The sequence below is a fragment of the Pygocentrus nattereri genome, chromosome 3, assembly GCF_015220715.1.
Source record: "Pygocentrus nattereri isolate fPygNat1 chromosome 3, fPygNat1.pri, whole genome shotgun sequence".
NCBI classification, from domain to species: domain Eukaryota; kingdom Metazoa; phylum Chordata; class Actinopteri; order Characiformes; family Serrasalmidae; genus Pygocentrus; species Pygocentrus nattereri.
In genome coordinates, this window is record NC_051213.1 from 6,551,783 (window position 1) to 6,570,105 (window position 18,323).

Consider the following 18,323-nt stretch of genomic DNA (forward strand, 5'->3'; position numbering starts at 1 on the left):
AGCGAGACTGAGTCGAGGCAGAGTCTAAATGAGAGTGAGACTGAGTCGAGACGGAGTCTAAATGAGAGTGAGACTGAGTCGAGGCAGAGTCTAAATGAGAGTGAGACTGAGTCGAGTCCAAATGAATGCAAAACAGAATTAAGACAGGAAAAGTAAAACCTTTAAATTAGTGAAATGAACCGTTTTGAAGAATGATGCCACTCATTTGACATCAAGAACCCTTCCTGCCCCTTTTAGATGTACGTTCAGAGGAGCTCCTCCTGTTTTAAAGGGACTGTTAGTAGAGATGATAAGCCTGCAAAACGCTTCACCTCCAGAACGTCTAACTGATTAGAGTCATTTCTCTATTTTCTTCAAATTGCAGAAGCAGAGCCTGAGATGAACAAAGCATGCCGAAGCTCCGCTCCAGTTCACTCCGCGAGTCAGTGCACACTGTTGATGGTTAAAAGAAAGATCTTATTTTAACTGTAGCCTAGATTGAACTCCTACTGCCGCAGCCTATTATGTTACACGAAAACAGACAAGCTTAACGTCTACATGCGTCACAATGACAGCAATAAAAAGAAACTATGTTTTGTCTATGTGTCTTTATGAGCGACTGGTTTAATTATCCATCACTCTGAATTTAACATCATGGACGCACCTGTCAAAAATATGCGTAGCCCAGGTGTCAAAATTGCTATTATTTGACTAATTGCTTGACATTATTAGCACCAGATTGTGCTGTAAAAAGACGCATCTGCCAAGATTTAAATATTAAACAGGCAGATCATGCAGACTGTCCTGCTGCTAGAAGAAGATACTGAATTCTCTCTTTTGTTGTGGACCACTGTAAAAGCATGTGCCCACCAGCAGCAACCAGAAGCCCTCAAGATCGAGACTGTGATTTTTAGGGGGTCACAGTTCAGCTGTTTGACCCGAGTGTAGATGGAGCGTTCACACCTGTCAAAACGAACCAAACTGAAGAAAAAGTTCAACTGGTCTGCAATAAACAGGCTGGTGTGAAAGCTCCCTAAGCGAGAACCGAGCGGCCTACAGCAAAAGCAGATGCCGCAGTTTTGTGAAACACTCGCGCCGCTGACTGGTTCTAAATGCTCTCCAGACAAGAGCTACCCGGCCTCAAATGAATGGCCTTTCCAGCACCCAGGGAAATTACTGCATTTCCCTTCCTCAAATTAAGTGAGCATGATAACGTATGCAACACTACGGAGCGCCGCAATGCCAGAGTGGAAATTAAACGACTGGGGAAAAAAGGACGTGTTATACTTGCAAGTAATTTCTTTGTTATCAAATGCTTAGGGGAGGGCGCCGGAGCAAAAGGCCTGTTTCTTCCCATTCCGGATAAAAGTGTGGCGTAATTAATTTCAGGACCACGTTCAATTAGGCGCCAAATATTTCAGGGATGATTTGAATTTATACTCTCTTTTTTGTTGTTTTTCACCGAAACTGTGAGCGTGGAAGTGTAATGAGCTACTTTTGTTATTCAGCAGTGCAAATGTTAATTAATTAGGGTTACTCTATCATCCTCTCTGCGCTTCTGTACATTTCTTTTATTGAAGGAGATTCAGAAGTGTGTGCACAGATAAATTATTATGCAGGTCTTTGGCTTTTTTGTGTGGACTAATCGAACTATCCATGCACGCCCCGCCCACAAATCTGCTCGTTCATAACTGCTGTCGCTTGGTTGGATAAGATTTACAAAAAGCCAATATGAGAAATAATATTTATTTTGTGTGGTAATTAATCAGACTGTTAGAGACAACTAGAAGTGTGCATTTCCTGAAGACAACGCAAAATGTTTGCATAGATTAAATGGTTCCCACTTCCTGCTAGGTGGTTGCTATGGTGTCCAAGGAGGTTGCTAAGGTGTTGCTAGGTGGTTGCTAAGGTATCACAGGAAGTTACGATGGTGTTGCGTAGGGTTTGTCATTTTATCCCAGCTGGTTGCTAGGCGGTTGCCATGGTGTTCCAGGTGGTTGCTAAGGTGTTGCTAGGTGGTTGCCACGGTATCCAAGGTGGTTACTAAGGTGTTGCTAAGGTAGCACAGGTAGTTGCCATGGTGTTCCAGGTGGTTGCTAAGGTGTTGCTAGGTGGTTGCCACGGTATCCAAGGTGGTTACTAAGGTGTTGCTAAGGTAGCACAGGTAGTTGCTATGGTGTTGCTAGGAGTCTGTTATTTTATCCCAGCTGGTTGCTAAGCGGTTGCCATGGTGTTCCAGGTGGTTGCTAAGGTGTTGCTAGGTGGTTGCCACGGTATCAAAGGTGGTTACTAAGGTGTTGCTAAGGTAGCACAGGTAGTTGCTATGGTGTTACTAGGAGTCTGTTATTTTATCCCAAGTGGTTGCTAGGCGGTGGCTATGGTGTTCCAGGTGGTTGGTGAGGCGATGTTAGGTGGTTGCCATGGTATCCAAGGTGTTTGCTGTTCTCACTTCCTGCTAGGTTGCTAGGTGGTTGCTATGGTATCCAAGGTGGTTGCTAAGGTGTTGCTAGGTGGTTGCTAAGGTAGCACAGGTAGTTGCTATGGGTTTGTCATTTTATCCCAGGTGGTTGCTATGGTATCACAGGTAGGTGCTAAGATGTTTTTAGGTGATTGCTTTGGTGTCCCATGCAGTTGCTAGGCAGTTGTCATGGTGCATTAGGTGTTTAAGTCTTTCATAAGGAGGAGCTAGGGGTTGTTTAAAATGAATGGGAGTTTATGAGAGGAAGGAGGGATGGGAGAAAAAAATGACACACAGACGAGTGCAGGACAGCAATTGCTTTGCGATGCGCCATGATAAATAGATGTAGTTTTCATAGTGGCTGTTAGTGGTGGTGGTGTAATCCAGCTAACATTAACACAGCAGCCAAGTTGTTGCTTCCAATCTGACTTCACCCTTAAATGGGCTGGTAACTCAACTGTAAACTGTAAAGACATGACTTGATGATCATTAACCAAAGTCTTCCTCCACTCACAAACTTCAAATGGTTCAGAACTCTCCTCACCCACACTCACGCACATCATCACATTACCCCTGTTCTCCAACGTCTCCACTGGCTTCCTGTGAAATATCGCATACAGTTCAGAATTCTTCTCCTCACCTATAAAGCTCTTAACTGTCATTATCCAGCATTTCTTATATAACCGGTCTGCCCCACCACACTCATAACCTGCCCTCAGTCTGTTATGCTCTTTCATATGACCTCCAATATACTGCCTTGTCTTTTTGTTTGTAGTATTGTGCTCTTGTTGTCTGTGTTAGTGTGTTATTTATGTACTTTGAATTGTAAGCATCTTTGGGTCCTTGATAAAGATATTTAAAATGAAGAAAGCTAGAAAAACCTGCTATAGCAGAGAAAAACTATGCTGTATCCACTGTAACAAACAACCCCAGGGCGCCTGGCTTTTCCTCTGGTGTTTTTAAGCTTTTCTTTTCTGGCAGGAGTCAGATATTGAATCTGCGAGATACTGGATTACAGAGGTAAACTTACATTCAATCTGGATCGACCGTGGTAACTGTGAGAGTGAGTGTATGTGGTCAGTGCAAGTTCAAACCAATCATCCAAACACCATTAACAGTTGCTAAAGTACAGTCCTGCAGCTAGGGGGCGATGATCGGTAACAAATCAATCAAGCAACGCCAGCCCTTTTGGGGTAACAAACTATACAGAAGGTCTTAGTTTATTGATTCACACACTTTGCCAGGCAGTTCAGACATTCAGAGATGGTAGAGTGATAGAGAGAGCGAGAGAGAGAGAGAGAGAGAGAGAGAGAGAGAGAGAGAGAGTGAGAGAGAGAGAGAGAGAGAGAGAGAGAGAGAGAGAGCGCGAGAGAGAGAGAGAGAGAGAGAGAGAGAGAGAGAGAGAGAGAGAGAGAGACACTGTGAAACTGATCTTTCATAAAGTAGGCAATGCAGACATTTTTACCACAGTTAGGTGGTGTTTCTGAAATGCTAGCTGTCTAACTGGCTCACTTGTATATAGTGGTCAGTTGCTGCAGAGCTGGAGCCACTCAGGAAAAAATCGGCCCTAATTCTGCTTGGTTTGAGGGGTCATTTAACATCAGCATCTCTACACACAGTCCCACACTACTCGATCCCCATCACTATAAGCATAGACAGATCAACAAAAGCTTACAAGTGAAGGTCTCCTAAGGTTACGGGTCAGCATTAGCATTTAGATACATTAAAACAGAAGCACATGGAGACATACAACACTAATGCACATGTATGCATATCGTCACTGACCAAAACATCTCCAAAACAGTAACTTTACAGGAGAAGGCAAAAACGTTCCCACTTTTCAATGCACGTGAAAGTAAAGTGATTTTATCCCAAGTGATTTTAGAGCATTTCGATTGGTCCATTCATCATGACATTTTCACATAATGTAAAGGAGAACTGGTGCGTTGAAATGATGTAGAAAAATGAAAAAAATGATCAACCTCCCAAACAGTACCTGCTCTGTGAGGGTCCATGGGGGTGCTGACCACTGAGGAACAGGGTAAAAGGGGGCTAACGAAGTATGCAGAGCAATGTGTGTTTCCTGATTCTTTCCTGACACTGAAAACTGAGTAACTTGTACTTAATGGCTGTTTTGATTGGAAATTAAATAAATGGTCTTTGACTTTTTGCACAGTGCTGTAAATGGACCTGATAAAATGGAAAATGAATGGAGATCCAAGGTAGGTGCACCTCATAAAGTGGAAAGTGAGGTGTGTATACACACATGCATTACCAAAAATGAGGCGGGTGACTGGGCAGCCCTGAATGGACGCAAAACCAATCAGTGCTGACAAATGGCTCGATCAGAAAATGACAGATGACCTTGTGCGCTGAGGTTTAAACACACAAGGTGTGGAACGCTATGGAGAAACTGAGTGACAGTGACAGGCAGGATGAACGGAGGCAGCATGCATTCCTAATCTAATTAAACCACTTCACCACGCCAAGGCCAACACCACAGACTAAAGAACTGTGTTAATTAAACAATTCCCACTTCAGTCCAGCTACAGCCATGCATGCATGAGTTGTAAAAAATTATTATATAGATTTTTATGGTGCTTGTTGTCCAATTACAGAATGCGATTGCCACTGACAAGGTATATCATCGTATTTGGCTTTCCTGGACATTGTAAGACCAGATGACCAGATATAGTATATATCTGGTCATCCAGTATACCAGTATAGTAAGTCGCGATGAGGAGGTGGACACGTGCGAAGACAAGCGAGATTTATTAAGGGCAAATCCATAAACAGGGTCAAACGGGCCAGGGTCAGAGAGCCAACACGGAGAACAGGAGGGACAGACATAACGAAAGAAACACAGGAAAACCAAAACCGGGGCTGGAATAAACAAACAGCACGAGAATACAACACACTTCAAACAGTACATCCAACAAAAGACCAAAACTAGACTAAGGAAAACACAGGGCTTAAATACAACAGGGATAACGAGGGTTCACAAGACACAGGTGGAAAACAGGTGGGAACAATCAGGGGCGGAGTGAAGAAACAAGGGGGCAAAACCGGGAGGAAACCAAACAAAGAAGCACATGGGCATGTAAACAGATGCACATGGAAGACTGAAACACAAGCACATGGTGGAGTGGGAGGCGCCAATCGTGACATGTGTAATGCTTGTAGTATAACCCCGAGAAAGGTGAGGATATGACATCACAGGTTTAAGTTTTAGGTTTTCTGACACCACAGGTGTGAAGATTTGCAACATCATAGGTTTATGACATGGCAGGACTAAATTTTATGACATCAAAACGCAAAGCTTATGATATCATAGTCTTATGAAAGTCTTATAACATCACATGTGTTTTCTGAGTGAATTTTAATGGTGGTTTTATGACATCACGAGTTTCATTGGGTGAAGACATCACAGACATATTTCATCTTAAGTGGGAGTTTTGATCTTCATTGCATCACTGGTGTGAAGTTCTATGGCATTACAGTTGATAAATGACATGCTCATGATATCACACGTGAAATTCCATGACATCACAGACGTGGTTTCCTGATGCGCGAATTCTACCGAGTGCATCATCACAGACACGTCACTTCATCACAACACAAGAGGAAGTTTTGAGATTCGGTGTGAGGTTTCAATGTCAAAGATTTGATGACATCACAAATGTCAAATCATGACATCACGTCACAGCTTTATAACATAATGGGGCGAGGGTTTTTTTTGCATCATAAAACGTGTGGAGGAAGTGGAGGAATATTCCAACTACTCGCTTGAGCTGATGAAGTTCCTTAGATGAGCAGCAAAGAGTCTTCAAGATTAAGTAGAGTTGCCATGACTTACTACTACTAGACAAGTCAGTAACCTGTGTGACTGAAAATCCTTTATTCAGCTCCGTTCACGGGAACAAAGTCCACTTAGCAGATCTTCTGGTGGAGACTGGAATGGAGTTTGGTGGAGTAAATTTCAGAGAAAGTGTGAACTTGGCTTAAAGAAAAAGGCTCTGATTAATCTTCACTGCCGCACAGTCTCCTGTGAGCTCGTATTTCAGAGAGAGCGATGGCCCGTGGCTCCTGAGGCAGCGAGCCGTCAACGTTTTTTCCTGCTACTTTCCACCAGCAGCAAGAACAGAGCCACAGGAGCCAAACAGTCAATTACACAGCACCCTGGGGAGGGAAGTTTCATCTACAATTATTATCTCCTTTAATAGCAACGTTCACGTCCAGACTGAGCGCTAATGGCCAAATCTGTCTGAGAATAAAAAACTTTATTTTAGCGTTATCAAACCTACAGTCTGGACAAAGTTACATCTGCAGTCTTTGCGTTTGTCTCCTTTAACTCAAAATCTGCTAGAGTTGGGGAGCAAACACTGTATGTCCAAGTTGGTCATAGCCTGTCACAGATCATCCCGGGGGGTTTATGGGTGTGGACCCAGGTGCCTGAGCCACTAGGGGGCCCCTGTGAGCAATTCTGACAAAATCTAAACAGCTGTCTTTACTCAGAGTAGGAACTTTCCTAGAAGTACCACCAAAAAATCTACTAATTTGAACCTTCGGTGTGTAAAGGTAAAGTAGAAAATCTGTAAAAATGTTCAAACACAAATCTAAGATGTCAGGCAAAATGAAAGGTGCCACAGAAAGTATTTATTTAGTATTTAAAAGTATTACTTGATGTCTACATAGAATGTATGTCACTTTGTTGGGGGAGAAAAAGGCCCGGATGTGGATTTACATGCCCAGTCCTGTTATTTGGCCCTAGATGCAAACAAGCTGCTTTCCCTTTTTGTTGGGCTCATGAACAATCTGAGGGGCTCTGCTCTGATTGGCTGGTTTATACGAGGCATTGCGATGGCTCACACAGATGCAACATGTCATGATAGACCGTTAGGAAAATAAAATGAACCTCCATGTAAACAAGCTGGTCCTCATACTATTTAGTTAGGCATGCTAGTTACTTGGAGCACGTGCCTGGAAATAGCTGTTTGCTTTTGATCTCAACAACACAGTCAATTAAAGTCTGAACCAAAGAAAATCTGGCTTCAAACTTCAAAAAGTGGATAAAATCGCATAGCATGGCTACATAGAGGCTGCGGCTGGGGTTTGTGATGCTTATAAAGTTGGAACTGCCCGTCCCTTCAGTCTCTTCAGAGGAAAATGCTGAGCAAAGCTGCTCAATATTGTCCAAGGTTTGAGAAAACTAGAGAAACCAAAGAAAACTTGCAACTTTAAATTAAAGCTGCCCGGGATCCTGTTAAAGATGTGGGAGCTGAAGTTGGATTCTTTTCCGCCAGCTTGTCTTGCAAAGTTTCAATTCCACTTTAAATGATGCCACAGTTACAATCTGACAGCGATACAAGCTACAGCATTTAAGGTGGAACGGAACATTTGATTAGGAAGTTGGCAGTAGGAACCAACTTCAGCTTCGTTTAAAGAACATCAACCATGCCTGTTGACCTTGGTTGAGCTTTCAGGAAAGAAAGTTTGTAGATTCTTTGGAAAGGGCATAAAAAGTGCCAACATCCCCCTCATGCCTTGGAATGGTAGATTTCAAGACTATTTGAAGGAGGAAACAACAGTGTTTGAGGTTCATGGAACAACCCCATTTCCAATGAAGTTGAGACGTTGTGTAAAACAAATAAAAACTGAATACGAAATGAATACAAATTCAAAATCAGTGAATATTTGCAAAAAACAAAGTTTATCAGTTTGAACATTAAATATCTCGTCTTTGTAGTTTATTCGATTGAATACAGGTTGAAAAGGATTTGCAGATCATCCTATTCTGTTTTTATTTATGTTTTACGCAACGTCCCAACTTCATTGGAATCGGGGTTGTATGTCAGTTCCATGTACCAATTTCCTTATTCGAGTATGCCAATGTTAATAAAGTTTTACATTCTATGGCACCTTTAAAGAAAAGGCTGTTGGCTATGACCTACAAACTGTCCATTTCCACACACAAAGGCATCAAAGATGTGATTTAAACAGTTCATAAACAATTTCCCTCCCTTTCATAAAGGAAATGTTGCATTGGTCGTTGGGTTTATGTTAACCTGCTCTTGTTAATTTGGGCATAATATTGACGTGGTTTTGATTTTACCACTGTGGGGTGCTGGCATACATAGCATTGGTGTCAGAAGTAGGCTGTAGTCTCATATCATGCCATAAGAGAACAGCATGTTTGGCGACTTGCTATTATCTCTATGAAATCCGGGCAGGTCTACAGAGTACCGTATAAATGACAACAAACAAATAATGAATAATTTAGCTTTACATTAGTCTATTGTAGGTATCACAAATATTAATTCAGGGGGTTTGTTTCTAGAGCCACTTAGAAAACCTGGCTCTAGTTTTTGCGTACCTCAAGCAGACGACGCAATTTGGTCGGAACATTAAAAATTATAATCATTTATTTAAAACGTGTGTTTGCAGAGGTGACATGAACCCAGCATCCCAGCTAATTAAGCTCCATCGCGGTGCTGCCCAGCTCGCTTGTTGTCTCACGTTGCTATGGAAATGCTATTGTTATTGACTCGTACAGTCAATTACAGTGAACGTAATGCAACTACTTGTCATTGTTTTACTTAATTTTACAGCAATGTTTCTTTCTTGCAGTACAGGTTTATAACTAGGGTTGAAGTTGATGAGTTAATGTTGAGGTTAGAGTGAGTTTAAGGTTGAGAGTTGGGGTTAGGCTTTAGGTTGAGGTTAGGATTTAGGTGTTTAAGGTTCAAGTCTTTACAGTTAGGTTAACCCCTTACGTGGCCAGGACCTGCCAGCAGGCCCAAAGTGTTATTACAGACATCTATAACCTACTAGCTAAACCAGTTTACACTGTAATCCTTGTAGTTACTGAATAATAAGCCTTAGTATGTAATAACACTGGGATTTTAAGGGGTTTTTTGGGGAGAATGTGATAGATACTGAACTGAGTGTCAGTTACATCTACAAAGCATCAGTGGACCTTCAAAACAAAGTAGTACAAATAAAGAACCCCTATGGTTGCTTCCTTCCAAGTGCGTTTGTGATAAAACATGAAGGACTTATCCAGGTTTAGATAGTTGTGCTTAGATAGTGCTGCTGACTCTCAAACAGGGGACTTTAATTTAGATTTTTAAAAGATCCGGCGCTCGTAAATCCCTGCGCTAACACCGGCGAGCACACACCAGGCTTTCTTCAATGCAAAACAAATCTGCTGTAGACCTGATTGCGGTTATGAAGCCTTCTCTGCTTCATAAGGCCTGTCGTACTGTTTGCTTTCTGTGCCGGAGAACAAAAACTTTTTACAGACATACAGAAATTATTCAAGCAGTGTTCTGCGCGTGTGCTCGCTCAGGCTCGGACTCGGCTCGGCGCTCCCACTAAAAGATGTCACGGAGCACGCTGAGATCCAGGCAGTTGATATGATTAAAAGAACGCACGGAAAAGCCACCAGTCTGGCTCGTTTGAGTGGGCCTCGGCGTGCGCGGTGGAGCAGATCGCCGTGTTGGTGCGCTTGTTATGTGTAGGTGTGTGTGTTTGTTCGCACGCAGTGCTACAAAGACAAAGTGGAGACGGAGTGTTTACTGACACGCACCCACTAACACGACGCGTGGGTGGAGGTAAAAATGAAGTATCAAATGGCTTTCCAAATCACATTCTGCTCCGGCCTTATGGAAAAAAAAAAGCAGAGCACCAAAACAATCGCTCACAGTTACATTAGCTCTAATATCAAAGCCCTTCAGCTCGGCAGAGCACGGATTACCCATGAGGCTGTGGGGCCGAACGTGCCGCCTCATTTAACACCTAGGCAGGCTTTACACAGTGAAACATTCATGCAGCTAGTTGCATGTTGTGATTTGCCTGCATCATCATTCCCGTGAAACTTGGCAGATACACGACACAACTGAGAAAAACAGCAAGTTGCATGCAACACATTCAATTAATCCAACAGTTACCAGCTTGTATATTTGTAATAAACTAAGCCACCCTTATTAGTCCCACAGTGACGTAATTTAACCCACCTGTGAAGTGAAACACCACATGCACATTAGTGAGCACACTTGCCCGGAGCGGTGGGCGGCCCTATCCGCAGCACCCGGGGAGTAGTTGGGGGTTAGGTGTCTTGCTCAAGGACACCTCAGTTGGGTACTGTCGGCTCTGGGGATCGAACTGGTGAAATTCCGGTTACAGGGCCGGTTCCCTGACCGCCCCAGTCCATGAACGACCTATCCTGCTTGCTATAAAGTGTAATTTACTTCTCTGCAGCATTTTTAGCTTCCTATATTATCTTTGCATATCTTTCATTCAGATGTCATTGGCATTTTTATCCATAAAAAGGGTCTATCTATCTTGGGTTCTTTACTATAAGACACTTTAATCCCACCAACAGGGAAATTTCACCTCCGCATTTAACCCATCCGTGAAGTGAAACACCACATACACACACTAGGGGGCAGTGAGCGGTGAGTGGTGGGCAGCCTTATCCACGGCGCCCGGGGAGCAGTTGGGGGTTAGGTGTCTTGCTCAAGGACACCTCAGTCATGGACTGTCGGTGCTGGGGATCGAACCGGACCAGCAACCTTCCGGCCACAGGGCCAGTTCCCTGACCTCCAGCCCACGACTGCCCCTGTGCGCGAACGCAGTCCCCCACTACCAGAAATCATGCAGTCCAGATTCCCGCATTTGTGGAATTCGCAAGGGTCAGCACCACCAAAGTGCAACGGCAGAGCCTCGCCCTGCGTGAGCCACCTTCGTGATCATGGTATCGCCCCTGCCAGGTAAGTATACATTCAATATTCACTATTTTTTCACAATAAAGCTTTTGTTTTATTTTCTTGTCCTTCAAACCAGAGTCACTTTAAAACACGTCGGTTGCTGCGATCACGTCATGCTTTTTGGCTGTTGTTTCACGAAGTTGAGATGTTTGCAGCTGTTGCGGCTGAATTACAAATAAATTGCAGGATATTTTACAATTTAGTTTCATGCATGTTTAATGCAACAAAAGTTGCATGCAAGCTTGACCACGTAAAACCAGCCTTAGACGACTAGAGTTATTAGAGCCATAATATTTAAACATCAATACACAAGAGTGTAAAGCTCTGAGCTCACAACTCAACTTCATTGCGATTCTCCGCATCAACACTTTAATGCACCATTAAACCTGGGGGAGCTATTTACACAGTAGAGTACAAACAATAAAACAATGCTTTTTAATTGTTGTTTAAATCTAATTTTATTTACATTTATTTGCATTTGAGGATAACCACGCATTATTTTTTTTTTTTGGTCATGTGTTAGTTTGGGCGAGCTGTCAATTTCCAGGCCATTGGGCAGCATTAACACCCACACACATTGGTCCCCCACACGTCCCCAGGTTGATAAAACTACTACAATAAGATGAAGGTAAGAAGCTTCATGGCCTTCCAGGTCTCTTCTTCAGGCAAAGCTGCAGCACATCATCATTTTGCTCTTTAATGGGCCAAACTGGTATTTTAAATTCTTAAAGAGTTCTTAAAGAATCTGTTATGGATTTAAATAATATGAATCAAATAAAGAGCGAAGCTGAAAGTAAACGTACAGCACAACGAGTCATATACAGTTATCTTATGACTTCTTAGTTTAAGTCGTGTTCAAATACAGTGTGAGTAACACTTCACTGCCTCTATGTACCTTATAAAACTGTAGATCAACCGAAATCGAAATTATTTATCTTTTATTAAAAAATGAGCCGATCACTGATTGAATTAAATGAGCTAATCTCTGTTTTGAGCAAAAACCCACTGGGTCTGAATCCCTCCAGAGCCCTTTTTTCCACGTCACACTCGTTTGTTGTCACAACGCAGCTTTACAGACGATTTACTAGATTTTTATGTTCACAAATAACCCGAGACTTTCATTTTGGGCACGAATGATCTGGCTTTATGTTTCTTCACAAAACGAACCTGTGTTATTTGTCGAGATATCTCAATAAGCTATGACTATGAAATGCCAAAGCTGAGGAAGACTTGAAAATCCGACTCCATCGTGAAGTTCTGCTCAATCAAGAGGGCAGCAGGGCACAGTTTAAGAGACTAAAACAGTCTGTTATTGTATTTATGACCTTTATGACACAAATTCCACTGTTACTGGTTCTACATATCTCATTTTAGAAGTTGTAATAAAGAATACTATTTTACTCCCTCTACCTCAACTACACCACTAGGATAGTCTGCCTCAATCTCTTTTCCTCCCAGGCTTCACTTGGTTGACTCATTTTCACTTTTGGTTTTTGGACCCGTTGAAAAATTATCGCTTGTCAATGATTTCAATTGGTTTATGCTGGCAGCGATGTTCAAGTCTACAAGTGTGGCTGTTCAAAAAAGCTGGCAGCATTCATGCTGTTCTACTGTGCTGTGAGGAACGTGTGCAGAGGATTGTTTTGATATATTTATTCATTTTTTATTGACATTTTTGGCTTTTCTGCAAAACAGAAAAAAGACATCCAACGGGTTTCTGGAAACGCATAATAGATTATAACTTTCCACCATCGATGCAGCTGAACTCCTACCTTCAGGCTGTAATAACAGACCTGTCCACGCTCCACCTACAGCTGAATTCTTTCAAAGTTACTGTTGTGATTCCTGAGGTTTCACAGATTGTTGGTAAAAATTTACTCATCCTAATGAAAATAAAGAAATGAGCCACGAAAAGCTGTGCATTACTGTGATTTAGTATGGATAAGAGGTGTTAGTGGAGCAAAACCCTCTTACCTGGGATAAAATCACAGTAAATGCACAACCTGAAGTGGCTGTAATCACTTTTACTAAACAATAACAACACTAAAAACGACACAAATGAATATCAGAATCAGAATCCGCGTACTCTATTGATCCCAGAGGGAAACTGCAGTTGTTACAGTTGCAAGCATTTATGTAAAAGAATAAAATCTTTAATAATTTAAAACAAAAAGAGTCTCTATAAACAACAAGGTAACACTTTATTTGAAGGCTACCTACATAAGGACTTCATAACACATTCATAAGCACTGAATAATGTGTTTATGAAGCGCTACTTGAACATTTATTAAGTGTTTATGTCGGTTCTCGCAACCTGACATAAGATGTTTTATGAAATAAATGACGTTGTACTGACATAATATGAATAAACGTTGAACATATTTACAGCACTAAACATTTAAAACCCTGTACATAATTACATCAATCATCTTATCCATGCCATGGAGGGAAGAGGGGGTGGTTTCCAGGCATATTTCACCTGATATTAATACAACGTCATCTTAAGAATGCTGACATAAATAGTTATGTATAGTGTTTTAAATGTTTAGTGCTGTAAATATGTTCAACCTTTATTCTTATTATGTCAGTACAATGTCATTTATTTCATAAAACATCTTATGTCAGGTTGCGAGAACCGACATAAACGCTTAATCAATGTCCATGTAGTGCTTCATAAACACATTATTCAGCGCTTATGAATGCGTCATGAAGTCCTTATGTAGGTAGCCTTCAAATAAAGTGTTACCAACAATTCTTCTATACGCTTAAATACATGGGTCTCCAAAGGCTCTTTAGTAGGGAAAATTGCTCTATGCGGAACCATGAACACTTAAAGAACACTTTGTATGATTAAACACACACGATTCAATGTGCTATGTTAGCATCAAGATAACGAAGCCACACAACTGCTTAAAGCTAACCTGCCAGAAAAAAACAAAACAAAAAACAGCACAAACCAGGCTGGACACCAGCAAAACCAGCATTTGTTGCGTTTTGGATGCTGGTATGCTGGTCAACCAGCATGATCTTGTTGGGTGACCAGCTAAACCAGCACGTGAGATGTTTTTTTCAGCGAGACTGTGAGGCTTTCAAGTAACATTTTCTTAATTTTATAGTGTTTTACAGTGAATCAGAAAATACTTTGATTCAAAGCCTAACACTGAACATTAATGCCGGAGCAGATTAGCTTGTTAGCTGTCTTTTAGCCTAGTTGTTAAGAGAATAAGTTGTCAGCTCCTCCATTCAAGCCAATGTGGGTTATCACTTCATCTGTCAGGGCTGATCTAACCAAAGACACAGCTGTTTGAAGCTAAACTGATAGAAAAGAAAAGAAAAACAGCACCAGTAAAGCCTGCATTGACTGTGTTTTGAATGTTGGTATGCTGCTCAACCAGCATGACCATGTTGGGTGACCGGCATAAACCAGCACACACACTGAGCATTACTGGTCTGGCAGACCGGCCTGTTAAGCCAGAGCGGACAGTTTAACAGAATCAACAGCATAACTGTCCATTCACGGCACACAATGAAGCAGAATTCAGTTGTTGTGAGGTGGTCAGATACGTATATTGAGTATTTCATAACAGCTTTGAATGCAGGTCAGCCAATCAGAGTCCAGAACTGGAGCTGTGTGCATTATAAACTGTATGACAATTCGGTTTTTATTAACTTAACATTTGTTAACCTCTCTGGTAATTTAGGGTATGTTATTCATTTCAAATGCCATATTTATGTTAAGATACAAACAAGTGCTCTTCATTTTTGAAGATGTTTAGACATCACCTGTTTAAAATACGGTGTGTTGTTCTTATTATATTCTTTAATGTGAATACACTCATGCTGCAAAGCTTGAGTCGATTTGCCTCCCAAACAAATGACTGACCATTTTCAGGCAGCCGGCCTGAAGAGGGAAAAAGGAGAAGCAAACCCCCCCCTCTCTCTCCCTCTCTCTCTCCTTCTCTATCTCTCTCGCCTTCTTCTCCTCTCTCTCTCTCTCTCTCTCTCGCCTTCTTCTCCTGTCTCTCTCTCGCCTTCTTCTCCTCTCTCTCTCTCACCTTCTTCTCCTGTCTCTCTCTCTCGCCTTCTTCTCCTGTCTCTCTCTCTCACCTTCTTCTCCTGTCTCTCTCTCTCGCCTTCTTCTCCTCTATCTCTCTCTCTCCTTCTCTATCTCTCTCGCCTTCTTCTCCTCTCTCTCTCTCTCTCTCTCTATATCTCTCTCGCCTTCTTCTCCTGTCTCTCTCTCTCACCTTCTTCTCCTGTCTCTCTCTCTCGCCTTCTTCTCCTCTATCTCTCTCTCTCCTTCTCTATCTCTCTCGCCTTCTTCTCCTCTCTCTCTCTCTCTCTCTCTCTATATCTCTCTCGCCTTCTTCTCCTCTCTCTCTCTCGCCTTCTTCTCCTGTCTCTCTCTCTCGCCTTCTTCTCCTGTCTCTCTCTCGCCTTCTCTATGTCTCTCTCTCTCTCTCTCGCCTTCTTCTCCTCTCTCTCTCTCGCCTTCTTCTCCTCTCTCTCTCGCCTTCTTCTCCTCTCTCTCTCTCTCGCCTTCTTCTCCTCTCTCTCTCTCTCCTTCTCTATCTCTCTCTCTCTCCTCTCCCCCTTTCTCTCTCTCTCTCTCGCCTTCTTCTCCTCTCTCTCCTCTCCCCCTTTCTCTCTCTCTCTCTCGCCTTCTTCTCCTCTCTCTCTCTCTCCTTCTCTATCTCTCTCTCTCTTCTCTCCCCCTTTCTCTCTCTCTCTCTCGCCTTCTTCTCCTCTCTCTCCTCTCCCCCTTTCTCTCTCTCTCTCTCGCCTTCTTCTCCTCTCTCTCTCCTCTCCCCCTTTCTCTCTCTCTCTCTCGCCTTCTCCTCTCTCTCACTCTCTCTCTCGCCTTCTTCTCCTCTCTCTCTCTCTCTCTCTCAGCTCCCTCCCTGTTTCAACCCATTACCACAAGACAATGCTTTTGAAAGAAAACAAGCCCCGAATCAATCGTCTCTGCGGGAATAAAAACTCTCCCACCGCGAAGCTGGTATTAGGGGCCGTAAGCAGCCGTCTCCTGATTGGTCCGCCGCCGCTCTCGCAGACGGAATTTATCTTGTAACAGAAATGTACAGTGAGATCTGTTTATTCTTCAACGGAGGAAAAACAAACGGTAATTTGCTGGAGCCGCAGCAGCAGCAGCCACAGAACTGCTCTCTCTCTCTCTCTCTCTCTCTCTCTCTCGCTCTCTCTCTCTCTCTAGTGCAAACAGAAGCAGAGCTGAAATCCATTCACACACAGCTCTGTTTATTAGCAGTGTCGTGCAGCACTGTTTATGCCTCCTTACAGACCTACACTGGCTTCACCCTCCAGGCTTCCATTCTGTAGATGGATATTTGAGTCAATAGGCACAATTCACTTGATCAGACATTGTCATGTGTTTCGGCTTGGGCGAGCTGTCAATTTCCAGGCCATTGGGCAGCATTAACACCCACAGGCATTGGTCCCCCACATGTCCCCAGGTTGATAAAAATACGACAATAAGAAGAAGATAAGAAGCTTCAGGGCCTTCCAGGTGTTCAGAGAAGGCCTGCCGATTCCTAGAAACTAAATCAAATGTCTGCAATATCAGTTCATTTTTATGGGCCGTGGAAGCCAAGCCCTGCTCCTCTAGAGCCCAACGAAACTGCTGATAATAAAAATCAAAACAACGATGAACCCAAAGGCCCCTAAACCCACAACCAGTGTATCGATTTACACATTAACAAATGATTTCCAAAATCCTACTGCATTACAAACACACGGAACAAAGTCAGGCAGGACAACTGTAGAAGAGCCTCCTGCTCCAAATGACAGGCTCCCCCTCTATAAGAGAGCTGGATGGTAAAATCGCCTCCCAAAAACTGCTAAGGACACGCTGCATATGTTATTTCCCAACTTATGACATGATTTATGAAAGAAATAAATGCTAAGTTAACTGCTATACAATGTCTCCATGTTTAATTAACCCATACTAGAAAGATTACCAATAGTAAACATGTATGAGCTGTACTGGGATGAGAGATCTGCACTGTTAGAAATGAAGGTTCTGTGCAGGTCTGGCTTCTGTTTTAAGGTCTGATTGTGCACCTTAAATCGTTTTTTCCAGGTGAAAATTTAGTATGACAACTTAATTTCTCAGATCAGACAACATCCTGCAGATTCCTACTGTACACCGGTCAGGCGTAACATGATGACCACCTCATTGTTTCTACACTCACTGTCCATTTGATCAGCTCCACTTACTGTATAGCTGCACTCTGTAGTTCTACAGTTACAGACTGTAGTCCATCTGTTTCTCTGGTACTTTCTTACCCTGTTCTTCAGTGGTCAGGACCCCCATGGACCCTCACAGAGCAGGTACTATTTGGGTGGTGGATCATTCTCAGCACTGCAGTAACACTGACGTGGTGGTGGTGTGTTAGTGTGTGTTGTGCTGGTCTGAGTGGATCAGACACAGCAGTGCTGCTGGAGTTTTTAAACACTTCAGTGTTGCTGCTGGACTGAGAATAGTCCACCAACCAAAAATATCCAGCCAACAGCATCCTGTGACCACTGATGAAGGACTAGAGGATGACCAACACAAACTGCAGCAGCAGATGAGCTGTCGTCTCTGACTTTACATCTACAAGGTGGACTGACGAGGTAGGAGTGTCTAATAGAGTGGACAGTGAGTGGACACAGTGTTTAAAAACTCCAGCAGCACTGGTGTGTCTGATCAACTTGCACCAGCGCAACACACACTAACACACCACCACCACGTCAGTGTTACTGCAGCGCTGAGAATGATCCACCACCCAAATAGTACCTGCTCTGTGAGGGTCCATGGGGGTCCTGACCACTGAAGAACAGGGTAACAGAGTATCAGAGAAACAGATGGACTACAGTCTGTAACTGTAGAACTACAGAGTGCAGCTATACAGTAAGTGGAGCTGATAAAGTGGACAGTGAGTGTAGAAACAGGGAGGTGGTCATGATGTTAGGCCTGATCGGTGTACAACATCAGAACAACACAACCCTTTCTGTTAAATTCTTTAGCCAGCTCCAGACCTCCTCTGCGAGAATCAGAGTGATGTGGCTCGTATGGTCCATAACCTACTCAAAGTTCTCCCATGGGACTCCACTGCTGA

The 18,323-nt window shown here is 42.8% G+C and overlaps 1 protein-coding gene and 1 non-coding gene across 4 annotated transcripts in view; both read right to left on the reverse strand.

Annotated features, from left to right (window-relative positions):
* The window catches only part of dpp6a (dipeptidyl-peptidase 6a), a 615,071-nt gene that overhangs the window by 317,092 nt on the left and 279,656 nt on the right, over window positions 1–18,323 (reverse strand). The gene's annotated exons all lie outside the window — the stretch shown is intronic.
* Window positions 11,058–11,216, reverse strand: LOC119263151. The gene has a single exon (XR_005130157.1). It is a non-coding gene; the product is annotated as a U1 spliceosomal RNA (small nuclear RNA).